At 39.7% G+C, this 20,261-nt stretch overlaps 1 protein-coding gene and 1 non-coding gene across 3 annotated transcripts in view; both read right to left on the bottom strand.

Moving 5' to 3' along the window:
- The window catches only part of CHMP3 (charged multivesicular body protein 3), an 86,796-nt gene that overhangs the window by 7,466 nt on the left and 59,069 nt on the right, over positions 1-20,261 (bottom strand). The gene's annotated exons all lie outside the window — the stretch shown is intronic.
- On the bottom strand, positions 189-295 carry LOC131412306 (U6 spliceosomal RNA). The gene has a single exon (XR_009221749.1). It is a non-coding gene; the product is annotated as a U6 spliceosomal RNA (small nuclear RNA).

Raw genomic sequence — 20,261 nt, 5'->3', positions numbered from 1 at the left:
TGAGCAGTGTTTCATGGTTCCAGCTCTTTCTGCTAAGCCCGTCCCCAGCCCACCCCAAGGCCTTTCTGGGTTCCAGGCTCCATCCAGCTTCAGGGCCCTTGCACACGTTCCCCCCTCAGGGTGCAGTGCAGGGCCCCACTGACAGCTCTACACAGTGGGCACCTGATGGGCAGATTTCTTTCTTTTTTTTTAATATGGTACCCTTCATGAATTTGCATGTCATCCTTGTGCAGAGACCATGCTAATTTTCTTGGTAAGGTTCCCATTTTGGTATGTGTGCTGCCCAAGAGAGCACTAGATTTCTTTCTTATTTGGAGATGAACTCATGATTTTATGCCCAGTGCCTAGCATTGTGCCTGACACACGTGACACTCAAATACTGGTTGAATAAACCAGTGAATGAATTTAGAAGACAACAGGGAAAACTATCATGTTCAAATTGCATTAAAACAATGTTAAACATATTAGCGTCTTAATAGCAAACAGCACTGAGGTGGTTTTACAAAGCCTCAGGTGCTCCTACATATAATGACATTATTTAGTATTAGGTCAGAAATACATATTTCCTCTTCTGTACTGACCATAAAAATTCCAGAACATTTCTTTATAGAAATAAACAAAACAGTAACCAATTTCATATGGCAAAAGGAGAGGGAGGGATTTCAACAAACAGAAACTAGTTCCTCCCAAATTTTCAATTACAGACACAGAATGACTGCATACTAGTGACAAAACCAGACCAACTGATCTAGGAAAAGAAACTAAAATCCAGAAATAAACATAAAAGTATTAATCTTACAGCACGTTATGTGGAGAATTTTGACCATACACAAAAGCAGAGAAGCGTCATTTCACCAAAGAGGAGATACGGATGGCAAATAAGCACATGAAAAAATGTCCCTAATTGTTAGCCATTAGGGAAATGCAAATTAAAACCAAAATCAGATAGCTCTACACACCCACCAGAATGGCTAAAATAAAAAACAGTGATACCACCAAATGTTGCAAATGATGCGGAAAAACTGGATCACATACACTGGCAGGTGGGAATTTAAAATGGTATTGCCACTCTGGACAACAGTCTGACAATTTCTTATATGCAACCATAAATTGTTCTACTAGGCATTTATCCCAGAGAAATGAATACTTATGTTCACATAAAACCTGAACACTTTTATAGTAGCTTCATTTATAATAGTTGATAACTGGAAACAACCCAGAAGTTCTTCAACAGGTGAATGGTTAACACAGGTATATCCATACCATGGACTACGACTCAGCGATAAAAAAAAAGGAATGAACTATTGATACATGCAAAAACCTGGGTTAATTTCCAGAGAATTATACTGAGTGAAAAAGGCCAATCCCAAGAGGTTACACACCGTCTGATTCCATTTATATAACATTCTTAAAATAACAAAATTATAAAATGGATTATATTAGCAGTTGCCAGAGATTAAGAAGGGAGTGGGGATGGGAGGGACGTGGGTACAGTTATAAAAGGGCAACATGAGAGATCCTTGTAGAGATGGAAACTGGAAACGTTCTATAGCTTGACTGTATCAGTGCCAGCAGCCTGGTTGTGACATTGTACTATAATTCTGCAAGATGTTACCACTGGGGGAAAATGGGTAATGGGTACACAAAACCTACCGTATTATTTCTTACAACCACACATATGTGAATCTACAATTATCTCAAAACAAAAAACCTTAATTTTTAAAAAGCCCTCAGAAAAGAGTGTAAAGAGCCAGCCTGATGGCCTAGCAGTTCAAGTTCGGCACGCTCCACCTTGGCGGCCCGGTTCAGTTCCGGGGCACGGAACCACACCACTCGTCCGTCGGTAGCCGTGCAGCAGCTCACAGAGAAGAACTTTCAGAAGGACTTACAACTAGAATATACAACTATGTACTGGGGCTTTGAGGAGGGGAAAGACAGGGGGACGAAGATTGGCAACAGCTATCAGCTCAGGGCGAATCTTTCCCAGCAAAAAAAAAAACAAAGAGTATAAAGAGCCTCAGAAAACACTATATTCCCATGCCTGCTAGAGATACAAATGAAAATAAAAGATATTATACAATAAAAATACAAGTTCTGCTATGAATATTATTATAACAATAACCAAAGATAGAAACAAAGTAGCTAAATACAGACTTAGCTTCATAATCAGTAGCCGCAAAAACCAATTGAAATATTCTGAAAAGAAGCTGACACCAATAATGAAAGCGGCAAAACCACAAAGCTCTCTCTACCTATCACAGGTTCCTGTGGCAATTACAGTTAAATTAAAAAATCAGAAAAGGAAATGAAAATAAATACTAAAAATGGCATTAACAGCAAAATGCAGCTCCTTGATTGCAAGGGCCCAGGGGAGCAACACACTCACCAACTAGACTGATTGTGAATTTTAAAAGCCAACTGGAACATGGCAGTTACAAACAGAATGAATACAATTATCAGGAAATATGGCAACTTACAATGACATTTCACAGTAATGACAGGGAAAACCCAGAGAAGAGAGGTGATATTAAAAACATTCAAGCCTCAAAAGTAAATGTCTTTGAGGAGAATATTTCTTCCTTATAACAAGGTTAAGAAAAACAGTTAAAAGATAAATGATTTAAGGGCCAGCGCCGTGGCGTAGCGGTTAAGTGCGCATGCTCTGCTGCTGGCAGCCCAAGTTCGGATCCCGGGCGCGCACTAATGCACCGCTTGTCAGGCCATGCTGTGGTGGCGTCCCACATAAAGTGGAGGAAGATGGGCACGATGTTAGCCCAGGGCCAGTCTTCCTCAGCAAAAAAAGAGGAGGATTGGCATGGATGTTAGCTCAGGACTGATCTTCCTCACACACACACACAAAAAGATAAATGATTTGAAAGGAAATATCCAGCACATGATAAGAAATAAAGAACAGAAAGATAAAAATTAAAAGAAAAAGAGGATAGTACAAACATTCTATAATATAGGGAACCCAAACCAAAGGCCATAAAAGGGAATTACATCATAAAAAGTTAATGGAACCATGCACACTTGGGAAACTTTCAAAATTTAGAGTCAAGTTTATTTATAATTTATATGCTACCACTTGAAAAAATAATTTGAAGCTGTTTATTAAAAAGACATATATAGCAGGTATAAACTAAATACAGAAGCTCAAAAAGGTGAATTGATTCCTTAAGTGCCGGCCCAGGTGTCTCAACAATGGCATCATGGATAATCCTTCCCTGTAAGTGGCTGCTTTATGCATTCTAGAATGTTTAGCAGCATCCCTGGCTTCTACCCACTAGATGCCAGTAGCAATATCCCTCCTCCCTTGGTTGTGACAACCAAAAATGTCTCCAAACACTGCCAAATGCCCCGGGAGGGGCAAAATTGCTCCCTGTTGGCTAGTGCAACTGAGAATAAATGTGGCTTTGAGCACCTCAACAGCTAAGGCACAAAAGTTAATACTGTTCGGGGCTGTAGGACACTCACTGGTAGAAGCACACTGTTTCACTGGGAAAAATCATTTTTTTCCAGCACTAGGTTCTAAGATAAATTTCATAGACAATCTTTACTGACTGAACCAGTAACTGTATAGAAGTTACAGAAATATTCTTCGTATGGTTGTTTCTTATCCATTAAAAAAAAAAAAAGCAAAGGAACACTACGAAAACAGCTCAGTAAAGGCATATCTGTGGGAAGCAAAGCTAAAGGGGGTGAAAATGGCTTTCTGATGAGCTTGCTCCAGGGATGGGCTTTAAAATTATACATGGACAACTGTCTCATGTCACTGTCACTTAATGCCAATTCTGTGTTTTTTTTTTTTTGGTGAGGAGATCAGCCCTGTGCTAACATCTGCCAATCCTCCTCTTTTTTTGCTGAGGAAGACTGGCCCTGGGCTAACATCCGTGCCCATCTTCCTCCACTTTATATGGGACGCTGCCACAGCATGGCTTGACAAGCAGTGGGTCGGTGAGCGCCCGGGATCCGAACCGGTGAACCCCGGGCCGCTGCAGCGGAGCGCGCGCACTTAACCGCTTGTGCCACTGGGCCAGCCCCCAATTCTGTGTTCTTACACCACATTTACAGTTGAGTAAAATAAGTACTCATGTGAAGAAAAACTAAAATTAAATGTGAAACAAGCGGAAACAATCAATTTGCTAGGGAGGCTGATGTTTTTCACCCTTTTAAAAATTTCTTAATATTGCATTTTGTTTGTGTAAAGGAAAAACATTTCATTTGAAAAAGACAATTTGCTCTATAGAATTTGACTTGGTAAAAGTTACGAAGGAAAACATTTAAAACCACTGAATAAACACCACTGTGGACAATGCATAACACAGATACATATTTATTTTAGAAGATTACTACTGTTCAGCAAACCTTAAAGAAATTGAATTTTAATTTTGCATATGCTAGATCACAAACATTAAATGCCAAATAAAGGGAAAAGTCTGTTCCTATTTGTTTATTTACGGGCTTTGTCTTATAGACTTAGTTAATAAATAAAAGTGTATATATAATGACATACTGTTACACTAAAAAAGCAAACTGCAGAACAGTCCGGATGGTATTCTAATAGTAATTACTAGCGGATAAGAGGGCTGAGGCCAAGACAAGAGAATTGGTGAACATTTACTTTTTATTTGACATACTTCTGTAAATTTTTTCCTTTTTTTTATTTGGAAAGGAAGATTGGCCCTGAGCTAACATCTGTTGCCAATCTTCCTGTTTTTTCTTGAGGAAGATTGTCCCTGAGCTAACATCTGTGCCAGTCTTCCTCTATTTTGTATGTGGGTCACCACCACAGCATGGCTCGACGAGTTGTACAGGTCTGCGCCCAGTATCTGAATCTGTGAACCCCACACCACCAAAGCAGAGCACACCAACTTAACCACTATGCCACCGGGCTGCCTCTGTAATATTGTTTTTTACGGTAAGCCTAGATAACTTTTAAATTAAAAATACTAAAAAAATTATGAAAAATGTATGTGATTCAATGTTGGTTTAAATTTCACATCAAAGATCTACACTTTGCAAACTTACTTTCAAGTGCTCTGATCAGAGCAAGGAAACAAAACAGAGAAACAGGCCAGAGAAGGAAATCACAACAGGTACCTGGGAGAGGCATTGCCCGGGCCTGGCCCTCCCGGGCTTTTATTGCCTTTCTTGTCCCTCTAGACACTCTGCCCCCACCACCCAAGGGGTTAGAGCCCACATTGAGTCCTTGCCACCAGGACCCCACCATGGCTCAGCACCCAGGCATGCCCTACCTTTATTTTACTATTGTGGCAAAATATGCATAACATAAAATTCACTGTTTTAACCATTTTTAATTGTACAGTTCAGTGCCGTTAAGTACATTCACATTGTTGTGCAACCATCACCACTATCCATCTCCAGAACTTTTTCATCTTCCCAAACTGAAATCCTGTCCCCATTAAACTCTTAACTTCCCATTCCCCTCTCCCTCCAACTGCTGGCAACCACCATTCTACTTTCTGTCTCTATGAATTTGACTACTCGAGGTACCTCACAGAAATGGAATCATATAGTTATTTGTCCTTTTGTGACAGGAATATTTCACTTAGCATGACACCTTCAAGGTTCATCCATGTTGTAACGTGTGTCAGAATTGCCTTCCCCAGCATCCATTTATGATAAAAACTGAATAAAATGGGTATAGAAGGAAAGTACTTCAACACAATAAAGGCCATATATGACAAACCCACAGCCAACATCATACTCAGTGGTGAAAAACTGAAAGCTATCCCTCTAAGAACAGGAACGAGACAAGGATGCCCACTTTTGCCACTCTTATTTAACATAGAATTGGAAGTCCTAGCCAGAGCAATTTGGCAAAAAAAAAGAAATAAAAGGGATCCAAACTAGAAAGGAAGAAGTAAAACTGTCTCTATTTGCAGATGACATGATTTTATATATAGAAAACCTTAAAGAATTCACCAAAAAACTATTAGAAATAATAAACGAATACAACAAAGTTGCAGGGTACAAAATCAACATATAAAAATTAGTTACATTTCTGTACACTAACAATGAAATAGCAGAAAGAGAAATCAAAAATACAATCCCATTTACAATCACAACAATAAGAATAAAATACCTAGGAATAAATTTAACCAAAGAAGTACAAGACCTGTACACTGAAAATTATAAAACATTGTTGAAAGAAATCGAAGATGACATACAGAAATGGAAAGATATTCTATGCTCATGGATTGGAAGAATAAACATAGTTAAAATGTCCATATTACTAAAGCAATCTACAGATTCAATACAATTCCTATCAAAGTCCCAAAGACATTTTTCATGTAAATAGAACAAAGAAAACTAAAATTTATATGAAACAACGAAAGACCCCCAATAGCCAAAGCAATGCTGAGAAAAAAGAACAAAGCTGGCGGTATCACACTCCCTGATTTCAAAATATACTACAAAGCTATAGTAACCAAAACAGCATGGTACTGGCACAAAAACACACACACAGATCAATGGAACAGAATCAAGATCCCAGAAATAAACCCACACATCTATGGACAGCCAATTTTCAACAAGGGAGCCAAGAAAATACAATGGAGACAAGAAGGTCTCTTCAATAAACAGTGTTGGGAAAACTGGACAGCCACATGCAAAAAGAATGAAAGTAGACCATTATCTTACACCATACACAAAACTAACTCAAAATGGATTAAAGACTTGAATGTAAGACCTGAAACCATAAAACTCTTAGAAGAAAACATAGGCAGTACGCTCTTTGACATCGGTCTTAGCAGCATCTTTTTGAATATCACGTCTTCCCAGGCAAGGGAAACAAAAGAAAAAATAAACAAATGAGACTACATCAAACTAAAAGCTTCTGCACAGCAAAGGAAACCATCACAAAAAGGAAAAGACAACCTATCAAATGGGAGAAGATATTTGTAAACCATATATCTGATAAGGGGTTAATATCCAAAATAGATAAAGAATTCATACAACTCAACAACAAAAAACAAACAACCCAATTAAAAAATGGGCAAAGGATCTGAACAGACATTTTTTATAGAGATGGCCAACAGGCACATGAAAAGATGTTCAACATCACTAATTATTAGGGAAATACAAATTACAACTACAATGAAATATCACCTCACGCCAGTCAGAATGGCTATTATTAAAAAGACAAGAAATAACAAGTGTTGGAGAGGATGGAAAAAAGGGAACCCTCATACACTGCTAGTGGGAATGTAAACTGGTGCAGACACTATGGAAAACAGTATGGAGATTCCTCAAAAAATTAAGAATAGAACCACCATATGATCCAATTATTACATTTCTGGGTATTTATCCAAAAATACCCAGAAATTGAAAAAGATATCTGCAGTTGAAGTTGAAAAGATATCTGCAACCCTATGTTCATTGCAGCGTTATTCACAATCGCTGAGACTTGGAAACAACCTAAGTGCCCATCAATGAATGAACAGATAAAGAAAATGTGGTGCATATATATATACAATGGATACTACTCAGCCATAAAAAAGATGAAATCTTGCCGTTTGCAACAACATAAGGGGCCTTGAGGATATTACACTAAGCAAAATAAATCAGATAGAGAAAGACAAATACCATGTAATTTCACTCATAGGTGGAAGATAAAAACAACAACAAACGAACACATAGATATAGAGATTACATTGGTAGTTACCAGAGGGGAAGACGGGAGGCTGACAGGAGTAAAAGGGCACATGTGTACAGTGACAAATGGTAATTAGTCTTTGGGTGGTGAACATGATATAGTTACACAGAAATCAAAATATAATGATATACACCTGAAATTTATATAATGTTATAAACCAATGTTACCTCAATAAAAATTAACTTACTAAAAAAATAATTTCCTTCCTTTCTAAAGCTGAATAACATTCCATTGAGTGTATACCACATTTTGCTTATCCATTCATCCTTCAATGGATACTGAGTTGCCTTTACTTTCCGCCTATTGTGAATAATGCTGCTATGAACAAGGATGTACAAATATTTGTTTGAGTCCCTGCTTTCAATTCTTTGGGTATGTATCCAGAAGTGGAAATGCTGAATCATATGGTAATTCTATTTCCTGCCTCACCTTTGAACCTCTCTCTTAACTTTCTCCCCCAATGAAAACAAACTCATCATCTGTCTTCTGCAAGAAGCTGGTGTCAGAAAGCTATCACTTGGAAAGCATCTAATCATGACAATGTATTAACAGCTGACAAGGCCTAACATATTACCCCTCCCAGGGACATCGGCATTTTAATAGAGGAACATCTTAAGGAAAAGGAAGGACTTCATCAAACGGGGGCTTTTCAAAGCAGCAACATGCTGGGGGTGGGATGAGGGACATCCAAGGGCAAAATGAACAGAGACCTCTTGGGAACTCTCACTACAGTATTTCTAGTTTTATCTTTTCTCACTCCCAAAATGTAGACTCCTCCCTCCTGCTTTCCCAGGTTCTACCCTCAGTTACCTTCTCTGCTGTATTTAATTTGCCAACAAGCAATATCCTACTTTAAACCCTCTCAACAATCCTGCCTGGGGACTCCTCTGCAGGCATTGTGCTTAGGTGCTGGGGAAGCAGGGTTATGGTCTAGAGCTAGACTGGACAGCCCCAAATAGAACCTCCTTTCTCTCTTAGGCCCGTTTCTTTCCCTAGGTTTCCAATGTCTTTTAACGGCCCTGCAGTCTTTGCAGGTTCAATGGCTTGGAGCATCCCAGGCTTGTTTATACCCTCACCAAGTCCATTTACTCTGCATCCAGAACAGTTCTTCATAGTGTCCTCTCTTCCACTCTGTCCCATTGCACTAACCTAGTCAGGCCCTACCCGTCACCTCTCAGGTCCCACGCCCCCCACCCTGCCACATCAGTCCCTCCCTGCATCTGTATTCTGTGCTTACACTGTGCCAAGGCTCTTCACTGCCTGCGAAATGAAATGACGGTTCCTCAGCTTAACTCTCAAAACTCTGACTCCAAGTTACCTTTCTAGCTTTACCTCCCACTGCTCCCCTTAATACACTCCTGTCAAACTGAATCAAGTGCTGTTTGCTGAACCCAGTCTGAAATATTTCACCTGAGCCTTTGTGCACCCTAATCCCTCTGCTCAGATGCCTCCCTGATTCTCTCCAAAATACTTTTCCTCTGAACTCCCACTGCAGTTAATCTGCACCAGCACTACAGCATGTCTCAATCTGAACTTGTCTCTGAACACCCTTGTTCTCCTAACAGCTGTAAAAACTGTCTTCTTCACCTCCCTGCTCATCCTCTCTGGCCATCCCTCCCCCTTGCTCTCAGGTACCCCAACCTCCTAGAACTTCCTTCAGTGTTTTGAGTGCACAGTTCTTTTTGGCCCCAGGGCCTTCATACACGCTGGCTGGCACTCTGGTTGGAACACCCCCTCGCACACACACATACACGTAGTTGCTCATCCTCCCTCAGATATCATCATGGCCTGAAAGGAGCCATCCTTGACTGCATTTCCCTTTTACAGTCTCCTAGAGTGCTCATCCCAGTTTGCAATTATAAATATCCATTTATTTGATTATTAAATTTATTATTTTTATCCAATTATTTGCTTTTCACCCCATAACTAGAGGGCAACGACTGGGCCTGTAAAGTTCACTATTTTTTTTTTTGATGAGCAAGATTAGACCTGAGCTAACAGCTGTGCCCATCTCCCTCTATTTGATATGCGGGACGCCTGCCACAGCATGGCTTGATAAAGTGGTGCATAGGTCTGCACCCGGGATCCGAACCTGCGAACCCCAGGTGCCAAAGTGGAGCGCGTGAACTTAACCACTACGCCACCAGGCAGACCCCTTGCAATGTGCACTATTTTATCCTCAGTGTCCAGCAATATATCTGGCACATAATAGGGGCTAAAAGAAAGGGTTTATTAAATGAATTATCATTTTGCTCTTTGTAGCTTAGTCTATCTGCCTGAGAAGACTGGACAAGGTCCTCATGAAGCCTGCACTTAATCCAGCCTCCCTCCTCTCTTCCCTCCCTCTCTCTCTTTCTTTCTTAAAAAAGAGGAGAGAGATAGGAAGAAGGGGATAGCGGGGAGAAGGAGCTCTGAGAAACAATGCAAGAAACAAGAAAATTCCAAAAAGAAGACTATCAATAAGACAAACTGTCTTCATGAAATAAGAACAGGACGATAATTTTTAAAAAAGAACTATCAGAGAACTCTCCTGGAAATTAAAATTAAGATAGCCAAAATAAAGAATTCAAGAGGAAAAATGGAAAATAAAGTTGAGGAAATTTCTCAGAAAACAGAACACAAAGACAAAATTGATGATGACAATGACAATAATACTTAAAACCTACATATATAGCAATTACCATGTGTAGACACTGAACAAAGCCTCACGACTACCCTCTGAGGAAGGTACTATTCTTATTTCCAAAATGGAAAACAGGAAAGATAAGAAAATTAAAGAATCAGTCTGGGAAATCTAACAGCTGACTAACATCTTTTGCTTTCAGAAAGAAATAGAAAAATACAGTGGAAAGGAAATGATCACATGAACACACCCAAGAACTGAAGGACCAAGGAACAGAAAGGATAGAACCCCCGACTTTTAACAATCCAAGTGGAAATAACTATAGATGCAATTAAATAATATCTTGGATTCTCAGGGGAAAATATAAGGACTAGGTGGAGATATAGCTGAAATATGACCAGCCAAGATTTTTGTATGGGCACACGAATTTTGACATACTCATTAAGACATGAGTGGAGGCGCCAACTATACAACAGGTGAGAAAGTCAGGCCTGAAGATAAAAATTTGGAAATCAATGGCATTTAAAGGCATGAGGTTAGATGAGATCACCCAGCGGGGAGAGAGAGTGAAGATGCAAAAGAGCAGAGGATCTAGAACCGACCCTTAGAGCACTTTAACATTTAAAGATCAAACAGCAGATATTTTACCTTTCAGTTGTGATAAAGCCACAATATAACATATATTTGAAACAAAGATAACATATTGCTATGGATGTATATTTAAAGGATAATAGGCTCTTAGCTGCAGTACATAAGAGAGCTTTTGTCATATTTGCTACTGAAAGTACACGCTACAGGAGAAGAGATTTGTTTCACGTAGATTAATGATTATCTGTGAGCTATAACTGCTTGAAAAGGTATTTTGGAATCAGTATACAGGAATAAAAGGTGAACAGAGGAGAGTAATCAAGTTCACTAGTTCCAGAGAAATATTATAACAAGATAGCATTTCTCAAAAATTAAAAAGTCTAACAAGGGTTGGTGAGAAGGTATGGAAAAAAGAACTCTCATCTGCTGCTGGTGGGAATATAAAATAGTAAAGCCTCTTTGGAGAGCAATTTTGCAATTTGAGCAAAATTTAAACCCAGCTATTCTGAACCCAGCAATTCTACTTCTAAGTATATGACTGTCCTACAGAAACCTTTACACATGTGCACAAGTGAAAAGACATTTACAGCAGCACAGTCATAGCAAAAACTGAAACAACATAAATGTCCATCAATGGGGGAAGAGAAAAATAAAATGTGATGCATCCATATGATGGAATACTATCCAGTAGTTAAAAAATATATTTGTTATGGGTATATTTCAAAATCCAAGGATAAATAGGAAAAATCATGGAGAACAGTATATAGTATAATAATACCATTTATACAAATTTTAAGATTCATATTAGTGGTTACCTCTGGGGAGTGAGACAAGGAAATAGAATTGGGAAGGCACATTAAAGGAGCTCCAACCTTAGTAATACCGTTTTATTTCTTTTATGATATAAAAACTGAGGCAAATATAACAAAATGTCAAATTGTGTTGGTTCTGGGTGATAGGTACACAAGAATCTACTACATTATCCTGTGATTGGGGGAAAAAAGAGGCTGCACATACACTGCTTTACTCATAGGAGAAAACAAGGCAGAAGAAGTTGCATGTTTTCTGATGTTGATTCAGTAAAGGAAATACTGAAGACTTTTAAAATAAGTTTATCATGGTCAACTAAATATGTATCTTTTCAGCATGTTGCAGGAAAAATAGAGAGTAAATATGAAACTTTCGATGCTGGCTGTAAAAGGCAAGAGTATTTACTTAAGCTTTCAAAATGACAGTTAAGACTAGACTATTTCTTCACGGTACTGAATACATGGCCTGTTCAAAAGGTATACATCTAGATTATACATCCAGTATTTAAAGAGCCTAACTACATCACTTGCAGGCTGAAATGACACAGTTTTTAAGAAGACGAGGTACAAACAGTTTGACTGTCATATTTTTTTACTCTTTCCCAATTTATAATTTTCTTTAGTAACTGAAGAAACTGATGATATATTCATTATTAGGCATATTAAAAAACCACATCCAGGGGCCGGCCCGGTGGCGCAAGCGGTTAAGTGCGCGCGCTCCGCTGTGGCGGCCCGGGGTTCGCTGGTTCGGATCCCGGGCGCGCACCGACGCACTGCTTGGTAAGCCATGCTGTGGCGGCGTCCCATATAAAGTGGAGGAAGATAGGCACCGATGTTAGCCCAGGGCCGTCTTCCTCAGCAAAAAAAGAGGAGGATTGGCGGATGTTAGCTCAGGGCTGATCTCCTCACAAAAAGAAAAAAAAAAAAAAAAAAAAAAACCACATCCAGGAGAGAAGTCAAGATGGCAGCGTAGGCAGACTCTGAACTCACCTCCTCCTGCGGACAGAGCCAATTTACAACTACTCGTGGAAAAATTACCCCTGAGACATAACTGAAAACTGGATAAGAGGAACTCCTGCAAAAACAGACAATCCTAACTGAGGTAGAAGAGGCAGAAACTCCCTTCTGGAGAGGAAAAACGCCGCCTTCACGAGCTGCAGCGACTCACGGCTGCCCGGGAGCAGCCCACAGGTACGCAGCCTCCCTGGAGGAGCGGGGCCCTGAGCCAGGGAGCGCCCCCGCTGTGGGCATTTTGTGGATCCAGCACAATCGAGGCGAGTGGCATAATATCTGTCTTTGCCTGCTACTAAAACATTGGGGAGTACCCCCAGAAAAGCTGGTTCACAAAGACATTAAAACCGGCTCTTAAAGGGCTCACGCACAAACTCACTCGTTTCAGAAAGCAACCTAAAATCACCAGAAAGAAAGGTGCACAGTGCTTTGGTGAAAAGAGACTCACCTGATAGGCCCTGAGTGCATCTCGGTGAGAGGTGAGACCTCTCCAGGGACTGGGACATTGGTGGCGGCCATTGTTGTGGCCTGGTGTGGGCATGCTGACACAGACGCCAATGGAGTTCTCCCTGAGGCCTGCTAGCCCAGGGTCTGCCCCACCCGCTAGAGCACAGATTTAATCCAGCTCAGCCAGGGCAGGTAGCCCACCCTAGAGACTGGCCCCACCCAACAAGAAGCCCTCAGGCGACTTGTGGGCCTGCATAGATTGGTGACTGGATTCTCTGCAGCCTGGCAACTGAGCCGACTTCAGTGGGGCAGGGCGTGCACAAGGAGCGGGTGGAGAGTGTGGGGCAGTGGTGGAGTGTGTGGGGCTCCCGCCGTGGAGAGACTGGGTCCGCTTCGGGAGGTCAGGGTGCGAACACGGGGCAAGACTGTGTTGACTGTGTGTGTGGACCTGTGGGCGGCAGGGCTTCTCAACTGCAGAAGACTTGTGCTTCTCAAAGACCCACATAGGGGGTTTGCCCCACCTTCCAAAGCCTGAAACAACTGGGTGCTCCCGTGCCTGAGGCCAGCTCCACCCAGAAGCAATCCTCAGAGAACTGACAAGAGACCTAAAGGCTGGAGGCTTATAGCAATTGTAAGGCCCTGAGCCTAACAACCTGCCACGCTGGGGGCCTACTCACTTAAAAGAAATACTGCAACACAAATGTGGTATTAGAACTTGCAGCCAACTGTGCTGCAGCTCCCCACACCTGATAAAGAGACTGAAGGGCCCACAACAACTACAAGCAGCTGAGCATTACAACAGCTGGCCAGGAGCATAACTCGGCCTCCCTGGGTGCCTTCAGGGAGAGCAAACAGGCCACAACAGAAGGACACACGTAGCCCACATAGGGGTCACCCCTGAAACATTGAGAACTGAGGGAAACACACGGCAGGCCTCCTAAGCCATCACTTACGTAAGGTCACCTATCCAAGAGCAGGAGACGTAGCTGACCTACCTAATACGTAGTCACAAACACAGAGAAAGAGGCAAAATGAGGAGGCAAAGGAATACATTCCAAGTAAGGGAACAGGACAAAACCCCAGAAAAGGAACTAAGTGAAACAGAAATGAGCAACCTACCCGACAGAGAGTTCAAACAAAGAGTGTTAAGGATGCTCACTGATGTGGGGAGAAGAACAGATGAACTCAGTGAGAATGTCAACAAAGAAATGGAAGATATAAAAAAGAACCAATCAGAAATGAAGAATATGATACTGGAAATGAAAAATTCACTAGAGGGACTCAAAAGCAGAGTAGAGGATACAGAAGAACGGATCTGTGAGCTGGACGAAAGACTAGAAGAAATTACCCAAGCTGAACAGGTAAAAGAGAAAAGAATTAAAAAGAGTGAGGACAGTTTAAGGGACCTCTGGGACAACATCAAGCGCACTAACATCCGCGTTATAGGTGTCCCGGAAGGAGAAGAGCGAGACAAAGGGGCAGAGAATCTATTTCCAGAAATAATAGATGAAAACTTCCCTAACCTAAGGAAGGAAACAGACATCCAGGTACAGGAAGCACAGAGAGCCCCAAACAAGATAAACCCAAAGAGGCCCACATCAAGACACATCATAATCAAAATGTCCAGAATTAAAGATAAAGAGAGAATCCTAAAAGCTGCAAGAGAAATTCAAGTTACATACAAAGGAAACCCCATAAGGCTATCAGCTGACTTCTCAGCAGAAACCTTACAGGCTAGAAGAGAATGGCACGATATATTTAAAGTGCTAAAAGGAAAAAACTTACAGCCAAGAATACTGTACCCAGCAAGGTTATCATTCAAAATGGAAGGAGAGATCAAAATTTCCCAGACAAGCAAAAATTAAAGGAGTTTGTCACCAAGAAACCAGTGCTACAAGAAATGTTAAAGGGACTGATTTAAGGGGAAAAGAGAAGACCACAAATAGGAAAAATTATCTATTTCCATGATAAGAGGGTAATGGATACAAATGCACAAAAATGGTTAGATATGATATCAAAAACATAAAAGGAGGGAGGAGGGGAGTTACAGAGTAGAGCTTTCAGACAGAGGTCAAACTAAAGAGACCATCAATTCTGTATAGAAGAAGGAAGGAACAGAGAAGGACTACTAAAACACTGAGAAAAAAAGTCAAAAAATGGCAGTAAGTACATACTTATCAATAGCTACTTTAAACGTCAATGGACTAAATGCTCCAATTAAAAGGCATAGGGTGGCTGATTGGATTAAAAAACAAGACCCATATATGGTGCATACAAGAGACACACTTCAGACCTAAAGACACACACAAACTGAAAGTGAAAGGATGGAAAAAGATACTCCATGCAAATGGCAATGAAAAGAAAGCTGGGGTAGCAGTACTCATATCAGACAAAATAGACTTTAAAACAAAAACTGTAAAAAGAGATAAAGAAGGTCATTACATAATGATCAAGGGAACAATCCAAGAAGAGGACATAACACTTGTAAATATCTACGCACCCAATGTAGGTGCACCTAAATATATAAAGCAATTATTAACAGACATAAAAAGAGAAATAGACAGTAACACAATAATAGTAGGGGACTTTTAACACTCCACTTACACCAACGGATAGATCATCCAAACAGAAGATCAATAAGGAAACATTGGCCTTAAATGACACACTAGAACAGATGGACCTAGTAGATATATACAGAGCATTCCATCCAAAAACCGAAGAATACACGTTCTTTTCAAATGCACATGGAACATTCTCCAGGACTGATCACATATTAGGCCACAAAACAAGTCTCCATAAACTTAAGAAGACTGAAATAATACCAAGCATCTTTTCTGACCACAACGGTATGAAACTAGAAATCAACTATGGGAAGAAAATCAGAAAAGCCACAAATACGTGGAGATTAAACAAAATGCTACTGAACAACGACTGGGTCAACGAAGAAATCACAGAAGAAATCAAAAAATACCTGCAGACAAATGAAAATGAAAATACGACATGCCAGAATTTATGGGATACAGCAAAAGCGGTTCTAAGAGGGAAGTTTATAGCAATACAGGCCTATCTCAACAAACAAGAAAAATCTCAAATCAACAATCTAACAATGCACCTAAAGGAACTGGAAAAAGAAGAACAAACAAAGCCCAAAATCAGTAGAAGAAGGGAAATAATAAAAATCAGAGCAGAAATGAATGAAATAGAGACCAAAAAAACAATAGAAAAAATTAATAAAACCAAGAGCTGGTTCTTTGAAAAGATAAACAAAATTGACAAACCTTTAGCTAGATGCACCAAGAAAAAAAGAGGGAAGGCACAAATAAGTAAAATCAGAAATGAAAGAGGAGAAATTACAACAGACACCTCAGAAATACAAAAGATTATCAGAGAATACTATGAAAAGCTATATGCCAACCAATTCGACAATCTGGAAGAAATGGATAAATTCTTAGAATCATACAACCTTCCAAAAGTGGATCAAGAAGAAGTAGAAAATTTGAATAGACCAATCACCAGGAAGGAGATCGAAACAGTAATCAAAAACCTCCCCAAAAATAAAAGTCCAGGACCAGACGGCTTCCCTGATGAATTCTACCAAACATTCAAAGAAGACTTACTACCTACCCTTCTCAAACTCTTCCAAAAAATTGAGGAGGTGGGGAAGCTCCCTAACTCATTCTACGAAGCCGACATTACCCTGATACCAAAACCAGACAAGGACAACACAAAAAAAGAAAATTACAGGCCAATATCACTGATGAGCATCGATGCAAAAATCCTCAACAAAATACTAGCAAATCACATACAACAATATGTTAAGAAGATTATACACCATGATCAAGTGGGATTTATTCCAGGGATGCAGGGATGGTTTAACATTCGCAAATCAATCAATGTGATACACCACATTAATAAAATGAAGAATAAAAATCACATGATCATCTCAATAGATGCAGAGAAAGCATTTGACAAGATATAGCATCTATTTATGATAAAAACTCTGAATAAAATGGGGATAGAAGGAAAGTACCTCAACATAATAAAGACCATATATGAGAAACCCACAGCTAATATCATCCTCAATGGTGAAAAACTGAAAGCTATCCCTCTAAGAACGGGAACCAGACAAGGATGCCCACTGTCACCACTCCTATTTAACATAGTACTGAAAGTCCTAGCCAGAGCAATCAGGCAAGAAAAAGAAATAAAAAGGATCCAAATTGGAAAGGAAGAAGTGAAACTGTCACTATTTGCAGATAACATGATTTTATATATAGAAAACCCTAAAGAATCCACCAGAAAACTTTTAGAAGTAATAAACGAATATGGTAAAGTTGCAGGATACAAAATCAACATACAAAAATCAGTTGCATTTCTATACACTAACAACGAAGTAGCAGAAAGAGAAATTAAGAATACCATCCCACTTACAATTGCAACAAAAAGAATAAAATACCTAGGAATAAACTTAACCAAAGAGGTGAAAGAGCTGTACACGGAAAACTATAAAACATTGCTGAAAGAAATTGAAGAAGACACAAAGAAATGGAAAGATATTCCGTGCTCTTGGATTGGAAGAATTAACATAGTCAAGATGTCCATACTTCCTAAAGCAATCTATAGATTCAATGCAATCCCTATCAAAGTTCCAACAACATTTTTCACAGAAATAGAACAAAGAATCCTAAAGTTTATTTGGAAAAACAAAAGACCCCGAATAGTTAAAGGAATCCTGAGAAAAAAGAACAAAGCTGGCGGTATCACACTCCCTGATTTCAAAATATATACAAAGCTATAGTAACCAAAACAGCATGGTACTGGCACAAAAACAGACACACAGGTCAATGGAATAGAATTGAAAGTCCAGAAATAAACCCACACATCTATGGACAGCTAATCTTTGACAAAGGAGCCAAGAACATACAATGCAGAGAAGAAAGTCTCTTCAACAAATGGTGTTCAGAAAACTGGATAGCCACACGCAAAAAAATGAAAGTAGACCCTTACCTTACACCATGCACAAAAATTAACTCCAAATGGATTAAAGACTTGAATGTAAGACCTGAAACTATGAAACTTCTAGAAGAAAACATAGGCAGTATGCTCTTCGACATCGGTCTTAGCAACATCTTTTCAAGCACCATGTCTGACCGGGCAAGAGAAACAATAGAAAAAATAAATGGGACTACATAAAACTAAAAAGCTTCTGCGCAGCAAAGGAAACCATCAACAAAATGAAAAGACAATCTAACAATTGGGAGAAGATATTTGCAAACCATACATCTGATAAGGGCTTAATCTCCAAAATATACAAAGAACTGATGCATCTCAACAAGAAAAAAACTAACAACCGAATTAAAAAATGGGCAAAAGACCTGAACAGACATTTCTCCAAAGAAGATATACAGATGGCCAACAGATATGTGAAAAGTTGTTCAAAATCATTAACTATCAGGGAAAGGCAAATGAAAACTACAATGAGATATCACCTCACGCCCGTCAGAATGGCTATAATTAACAAGATAGGAAACAACATGTGTTGGAGAGGATGTGGAGAGAAGGGAACTCTCATACACTGCTGGTGGGAGTGCAAACTGGTGCAGCCACTATGGAAAACAGTATGGAGATTCCTCAAAAAATCACGGATAGAACGACCATATGATCCAGCTATTCCACTGCTGGGTATTTATCCAAAGAACTTGAAAACACCAATGCGTAAAGATACATGCACCCCTGTGTTCATTGCAGCGTTATTCACAATAGCCAAGACTTGGAAGCAACCTAAGTGCCCATCAAGGGACAAATGGATAAAGAAGATGTGGTATATATACACAATGGAATACTACTCAGCCATAAGAAATGATGAAATCCAGCCATTTGTGACAACATGGATGGACATTGAGGATATTATGCAAAGTGAAATAAGTCAGAGGGAGAAGGTCAAATACTGTATGATTTCCCTCATTAAGTAGTAGATAATAACAACAACAATAAACAAACACATAGAGACAGAGATTGGATTGGTGGTTACCAAAGGGGAAGGGGGGAGGGAGGAGGGCGAAAGGGATAATTTGGCACATGTGTGTGGTGATGGGTTGTAATTAGTATATGGGTGGTGAACATGATGTAATCTATGCAGAAATAGAAGTATAATGATGTACACCTGAAATTTATACAATGTTATAAACTAATGTTACTGCAATAAACAAAAAATTAAAAAAAAAAACAAAACACATCCAAATGTTAAAATTAAACATAAAGAAATACAGAGCCAAATACAACCAAATAATGGATTACGCACTCATTTGGCACCAGCCTCTAAATTTAAACATTCAAGTCGCCTTTGTTTTCTTTTTTTTGCTGAGGAAGATTCACCCTGAGCTAACATTCGTTACCAATCTTCCTCTTTTTTTGCTTGAGGAAGATTAGCCCTGAGCTAACATCTGTGCCAATCTTCCTCTATTTTATATGTGGGTCGCTGCCGCAGCATGGCTGACGAGCAGGGTAGGTCTGCACAGGGGATCTGAACCCATGAACCAGGCTGCCGAATTGGAGCGTGCCAAACTTAACCACTGGGCCATGGGGCCAGGCCAAGTATTCTAACTTTTGAGTGTCCTATAGTGATCTATGTAGTATCTGACAGAGCTGAAAATATTCTTTAACTAAAAATTTCTCCATAATATCTGAGTGTGTACCTAGGCTAAATATCTGATAGTCACTTGCTGCCATTCTCAAAGACCTATAATTCTGAGTTAGGACTTCATTTAACAGAAATTGAATAAGGAAAGAAGCTGACTGGATGTAAAATTTAACCTATGACTCAAGCTGTCACTGACCCGGAGACAGATGCCTGTGACAGATCACAAACAGTATTATATGGGGCACCAAAAGGAAAATAAAGTGTGTTTATTTTAATTTTAAATATAAGAAAGTTTTAAAAATTAAGTTGATAGTTCGCATGTATGCTGAATACCCGTTACGTGGTCTGCAGAGTCCTAAGAAGTAAGGAAGCATATAGAGCTAGAGATGAGGCAGAAAAGGAGGTGGGCGAAAGCCAAAGACAAACTCAGCCTGTTTTAAAATTCTATCCGGGGCGGCTTTGGGC

The sequence above is a fragment of the Diceros bicornis genome, chromosome 12, assembly GCF_020826845.1.
Source record: "Diceros bicornis minor isolate mBicDic1 chromosome 12, mDicBic1.mat.cur, whole genome shotgun sequence".
Taxonomy (NCBI): domain Eukaryota; kingdom Metazoa; phylum Chordata; class Mammalia; order Perissodactyla; family Rhinocerotidae; genus Diceros; species Diceros bicornis.
This window is presented reverse-complemented; position numbering and strand designations above follow the sequence as displayed.